Here is a 7,852-nt window from a genome sequence, read left to right as displayed (position 1 = left end):
TGAAACCTTACCCCGCACTCTGTAATCCTTCCCCACACACTGAAACACTTCCCCACACACTGAAGCCCCTTCCCCACACATTGAAACCCCTTCCCCACAAACTGAATACCCTTCTGCACACAATGAAACACCTGCCGCACACACTGAAACCCCTTCTGCACAAACTGAAACCCCTTACCCACACACTGAAACCCCTTCCACACACACTGAAACACCTTCCCCACACACTGAAACCCCTTCCCCACACACTGAAACACCTTCCACAAACAGTGCAACCCTTCCCCACACACTGAAACCCCTTCACCACAAACTGAAACAGATCTCCACACACTGAAACATATCCCCACACACTGAAACGCCTTCCCCACACACTGAATCCACTTCCCAACACACTGAAACCCCTTCCACACACACTGAAACACCTTCCCCCCACACTGAAACCCTTCCCCAAACTCTGAAACCCCTTCATCACACACTGAAACCCCTTCATCACACACTGAAACCCTTCCCCACACACTGAAACCCCTTCCGCACACAGTGAAACACTTCCCCACACACTGAATACACTTCCCCACACATGAAAACCCTTCCCCACACACTGAAACACATCCCCACACACTGAAACGCCTTCCCCACAAACTGAATCCCCTTCCCCACACATTAAAACCCCTTCCCCCCACACAGAAACCCTTCCCCACACACTGAAACCCCTTCCTCACACACTGAAACACTCCCCCCACACTCTGAAACCCCATCCCCACTCACTGAAACCCCTTCCCCACACACTGGAACACCTTCCCCACGCACTGAAACACATCCCCACACACTGGAACCCCATCCCCACACATTGAAACACATCCCCACACACTGAAAATCTTCCCCACACACTGTAACCCTTCCCCACACACTGAAACACTTCCCCACACACTGAAACCCCTTCCCCACACACTGAAACAACTTCCCCACATGCTGAAACCCCTTCCCCACACACTGAAACCCTTCCCCACACACTGAAACACATCCCCACACACTGAAACCCCGTCCCCACACACTGTAACACATTCCCACAAACTGAAACCCCTTCCCCACACACTGAAACACATCCCCGCACACTGAAACACCTTCCCCACACACTGAAACCCCTTTCCCACACACTGAAACCCTTTCCCACACACTGAAACCCCTTCCCCACAAACTGAAGCCCTTCTGCACACAATGAAACACCTGCCGCACACACTGAAACCCCTTCTGCACACACTGAAACCCCTTCCCCACACACTGAAACCCCTTCCACACACACTGAAACACCTTCCCCACACACTGAAACCCCTTCCCCACACACTGAAACCCCTTCCGCACACAGTGAAACCCTTCCCCACACAATGAAACCCCTTCGCAACAAACTGAAACAGATCTCCACACACTGAAACATATCCCCACACACTGAAACGCCTTCCCCACACACTGAATCCACTTCCCCACACACTGAAACCCCTTCGCCCCACACTGAAACCCCTTCCCCCCACACTGAAAACCTTCCCCAAACTCTGAAACCCCTTCATCACACACTGAAACCCCTTCATCACACACTGAAACCATTCCCCACACACTGAAACCCCTTCCGCACACAGTGAAACACTTCCCCACACACTGAAAACACTTCCCCACACATGAAAACCCTTCCCCACACACTGAAACCCTTCCCCAGACACTGAAACCCCTTCCCCACACACTGAAACCCCTTCCCCACAAACTGAAGCCCTTCTGCACACAATGAAACACCTGCCGCACACACTGAAACCCCTTCTGCACACACTGAAACCCCTTCCCCACACACTGAAACCCCTTCCACACACACTGAAACCCCTTCATCACACACTGAAACCCTTCCCCACACACTGAAACCCCTTCCGCACACAGTGAAACACTTCCCCACACACTGAAAACACTTCCCCACACATGAAAACCCTTCCCCACACACTGAAACCCTTCCCCAGACACTGAAACCCCTTCCCCACACACTGAAACCCCTTCCCCACAAACTGAAGCCCTTCTGCACACAATGAAACACCTGCCGCACACACTGAAACCCCTTCTGCACACACTGAAACCCCTTCCCCACACACTGAAACCCCTTCCACACACACTGAAACACCTTCCCCACACACTGAAACCCCTTCCCCACACACTGAAACCCCTTCCGCACACAGTGAAACCCTTACCCACACAATGAAACCCCTTCGCCACAAACTGAAACAGATCTCCACACACTGAAACACATCCCCACACACTGAAACGCCTTCCCCACAAACTGAATCCCCTTCCCCACACATTAAAACCCCTTCCCCCCACACAGAAACCCTTCCCCACACACTGAAACCCCTTCCTCACACACTGAAACACTCCCCCACACTCTGAAACCCCATCCCCACTCACTGAAACCCCTTCCCCACACACTGGAACACCTTCCCCACGCACTGAAACACATCCCCACACACTGGAACCCCATCCCCACACATTGAAACACATCCCCACACACTGAAAATCTTCCCCACACACTGTAACCCTTCCCCACACACTGAAACACTTCCCCACACACTGAAACCCCTTCCCCACACACTGAAACAACTTCCCCACATGCTGAAACCCCTTCCCCACACACTGAAACCCTTCCCCACACACTGAAACACATCCCCACACACTGAAACCCCGTCCCCACACACTGTAACACATTCCCACAAACTGAAACCCCTTCCCCACACACTGAAACACATCCCCGCACACTGAAACACCTTCCCCACACACTGAAACCCCTTTCCCACACACTGAAACCCTTTCCCACACACTGAAACCCCTTCCCCACAAACTGAAGCCCTTCTGCACACAATGAAACACCTGCCGCACACACTGAAACCCCTTCTGCACACACTGAAACCCCTTCCCCACACACTGAAACCCCTTCCACACACACTGAAACACCTTCCCCACACACTGAAACCCCTTCCCCACACACTGAAACCCCTTCCGCACACAGTGAAACCCTTCCCCACACAATGAAACCCCTTCGCAACAAACTGAAACAGATCTCCACACACTGAAACATATCCCCACACACTGAAACGCCTTCCCCACACACTGAATCCACTTCCCCACACACTGAAACCCCTTCGCCCCACACTGAAACCCCTTCCCCCCACACTGAAAACCTTCCCCAAACTCTGAAACCCCTTCATCACACACTGAAACCCCTTCATCACACACTGAAACCCTTCCCCACACACTGAAACCCCTTCCGCACACAGTGAAACACTTCCCCACACACTGAAAACACTTCCCCACACATGAAAACCCTTCCCCACACACTGAAACCCTTCCCCAGACACTGAAACCCCTTCCCCACACACTGAAACCCCTTCCCCACAAACTGAAGCCCTTCTGCACACAATGAAACACCTGCCGCACACACTGAAACCCCTTCTGCACACACTGAAACCCCTTCCCCACACACTGAAACCCCTTCCACACACACTGAAACCCCTTCATCACACACTGAAACCCTTCCCCACACACTGAAACCCCTTCCGCACACAGTGAAACACTTCCCCACACACTGAAAACACTTCCCCACACATGAAAACCCTTCCCCACACACTGAAACCCTTCCCCAGACACTGAAACCCCTTCCCCACACACTGGAACCCCTTCCCCACAAACTGAAGCCCTTCTGCACACAATGAAACACCTGCCGCACACACTGAAACCCCTTCTGCACACACTGAAACCCCTTCCCCACACACTGAAACCCCTTCCACACACACTGAAACACCTTCCCCACACACTGAAACCCCTTCCCCACACACTGAAACCCCTTCCGCACACAGTGAAACCCTTCCCCACACAATGAAACCCCTTCGCCACAAACTGAAACAGATCTCCACACACTGAAACATATCCCCACACACTGAAACGCCTTCCCCACACACTGAATCCACTTCCCCACACACTTAAACCCCTTCCCCCCGCACTGAAACCCATCCCCAAACTTCTGAAACCCCTTCATCACACACTGAAACCCCTTCATCACACACTGAAACCCTTCCCCACACACTGAAACCCCTTCCGCACACAGTGACACACTTCCCCACACACTGAAAACACTTCCCCACACATGAAAACCCTTCCACACACTGAAACACATCCCCACACACTGAAACGCCTTCCCCACACTCTGAATCCACTTCCCCACACACTTAAACCCCTTCCCCCCACACTGAAACCCTTCCCCAAACTCTGAAAACCCTTCATCACACACTGAAACCCCTTCATCACACACTGAAACCCTTCCCCACACACTGAAACCCCTTCCGCACACAGTGACACACTTCCCCACACACTGAAAACACTTCCCCACACATGAAAACCCTTCCCCACACACTGAAACACATCCCCGCACACTGAAACGCCTTCCCCACAAACTGAATCCCCTTCCCCACACATTGAAACCCTTTCCCCCCACACATAAACCCTTCCCCACACTCTGAAACCCGTTCCCCAAACACTGAAACCCCTTCATCACACACTGAAACCCTTCTCCACACACTGAAACCCCTTCCGCATACAATGAAACACCTTCCCCACTCACTGAAACCCCTTCCCCAAACACTAAAACCCCTTCCCCACATACTGAAAACCCTTCCCCACACACTGAAACACCTTCCCCACACACTGAAACACCTTCCCCACACACTGAAACCCATTCCGCACACACTGAAACCCATCCCCACGCACTGAAACCCATCCCCACACACTGAAACCCATCCCCACACACTGAAACACCTTCCCCACACACTGAAACCCTTCCCCACACAATAAAACACATCCCCACACATTGAAAAACATCCCCACACACTGAAACACATCCCCACACACTGAAACCCCGTCCCCACACACTGTAACACATCCCCACACACTGAAACCCCTTCCCCACACACTGCAACACATCCCCGCACACTGAAACACCTTCCCCACACACTGACACCCCTTCCTACACACATTGAAACCCCTTCCGCACACAGTAAAACACATCCCCACACACTGAAACCCCTTCCGCACACACTGAAACCCCTCCCCACACACTGAAACCCTTCCCCACACACTGAAACCCCTTCCGCACACACTGAAACCCTTCCCCACACACTGAAACCCCTTCCCCACACTCTGAAACCTTTCCCCACACTCTGTAATCCTTCCCCACACACTGAAACGCTACCCCACACACTGAAGCCCCTTCCCCACACATTGAAACCCCTTCCCCACAAACTGAATACCCTTCTGCACACAATGAAACACCTGCCGCACACACTGAAACCCCTTCTGCACAAACTGAAACCCCTTACCCACACACTGAAACCCCTTCCACACACACTGAAACACCTTCCCCACACACTGAAACCCCTTCCCCACACACTGAAACTCCTTCCGCACACAGTGCAACCCTTCCCCACACACTGAAACCCCTTCGCAACAAACTGAAACAGATCTCCACACACTGAAACATATCCCCACACACTGAAACGCCTTCCCCACACACTGAATCCACTTCCCCACACACTGAAACCCCTTCGCCCCACACTGAAACCCCTTCCCCCCACACTGAAAACCTTCCCCAAACTCTGAAACCCCTTCATCACACACTGAAACCCCTTCATCACACACTGAAACCCTTCTCCACACACTGAAACACCTTCCCCACACACTGAAAACACTTCCCCACACATGAAAACCCTTCCCCACACACTGAAACCCTTCCCCAGACACTGAAACCCCTTCCCCACACACTGAAACCCCTTCCCCACAAACTGAAGCCCTTCTGCACACAATGAAACACCTGCCGCACACACTGAAACCCCTTCTGCACACACTGAAACCCCTTCCCCACACACTGAAACCCCTTCCACACACACTGAAACACCTTCCCCACACACTGAAACCCCTTCCCCACACACTGAAACCCCTTCCGCACACAGTGAAACCCTTCCCCACACAATGAAACCCCTTCGCCACAAACTGAAACAGATCTCCACACACTGAAACATATCCCCACACACTGAAACGCCTTCCCCACACACTGAATCCACTTCCCCACACACTTAAACCCCTTCCCCCCACACTGAAACCCATCCCCAACCTTCTGAAACCCCTTCATCACACACTGAAACCCCTTCATCACACACTGAAACCCTTCCCCACACACTGAAACCCCTTCCGCACACAGTGACACACTTCCCCACACACTGAAAACACTTCCCCACACATGAAAACCCTTCCCCACACACTGAAACACATCCCCACACACTGAAACGCCTTCCCCACAAACTGAATCCCCTTCCCCACACATTGAAACCCTTTCCCCCAACATAGAAACCCTTCCCCACACTCTGAAACCCGTTCCCCAAACACTGAAACCCCGTCATCACACACTGAAACCCTTCTCCACACACTGAAACCCCTTCCGCATACAATGAAACACCTTCCCCACTCACTGAAACCCCTTCCCCAAACACTAAAACCCCTTCCCCACAAACTGAAAACCCTTCCCCACACACTGAAACACCTTCCCCACACACTGAAACACCTTCCCCACACACTGAAACCCATTCCGCACACACTGAAAACCATCCCCACACACTGAAACCCATCCCCACACACTGAAACCCATCCCCACACACTGAAACACCTTCCCCACACACTGAAACCCTTCCCCACACAAGAAAACACATCCCCACACATTGAAAAACATCCCCACACACTGAAACACATCCCCACACACTGAAACCCCGTCCCCACACACTGTAACACATCCCCACACACTGAAACCCTTTCCCCACACACTGCAACACATCCCCGCACACTGAAACACCTTCCCCACACACTGACACCCCTTCCTACACACATTGAAACCCCTTCCGCACACAGTAAAACACATCCCTACACACTGAAACCCCTTCCCCACACACTGAAACCCCTCCCCACACACTGAAACCCTTCCCCACACACTGAAACCCCTTCCGCACACACTGAAACACTTCCCCACACACTGAAACCCCTTCCCCACACTCTGAAACCTTACCCCGCACTCTGTAATCCTTCCCCACACACTGAAACACTTCCCCACACACTGAAGCCCCTTCCCCACACATTGAAACCCCTTCCCCACAAACTGAATACCCTTCTGCACACAATGAAACACCTGCCGCACACACTGAAACCCCTTCTGCACAAACTGAAACCCCTTACCCACACACTGAAACCCCTTCCACACACACTGAAACACCTTCCCCACACACTGAAACACCTTCCGCAAACAGTGCAACCCTTCCCCACACACTGAAACCCCTTCGCCACAAACTGAAACAGATCTCCACACACTGAAACATATCCCTACACACTGAAACGCCTTCCCCACACACTGAATCCACTTCCCAACACACTGAAACCCCTTCCACACAGACTGAAACACCTTCCCCCCACACTGAAACACCTTCCCCACACACTGAAACCCCTTTCCCACACACTGAAACCCTTTCCCACACACTGAAACCCCTTCCCCACAAACTGAAGCCCTTCTGCACACAATGAAACACCTGCCGCACACACTGAAACCCCTTCTGCACACACTGAAACCCCTTCCCCACACACTGAAACCCCTTCCACACACACTGAAACACCTTCCCCACACACTGAAACCCCTTCCCCACACACTGAAACCCCTTCCGCACACAGTGAAACCCTTCCCCACACAATGAAACCCCTTCGCAACAAACTGAAACAGATCTCCACACACTGAAACATA

The sequence above is a fragment of the Heterodontus francisci genome, unplaced genomic scaffold (genome assembly GCF_036365525.1).
Source record: "Heterodontus francisci isolate sHetFra1 unplaced genomic scaffold, sHetFra1.hap1 HAP1_SCAFFOLD_78_2, whole genome shotgun sequence".
NCBI classification, from domain to species: Eukaryota; Metazoa; Chordata; class Chondrichthyes; order Heterodontiformes; family Heterodontidae; genus Heterodontus; species Heterodontus francisci.
Note: the sequence above shows the minus strand (reverse complement) of the source record.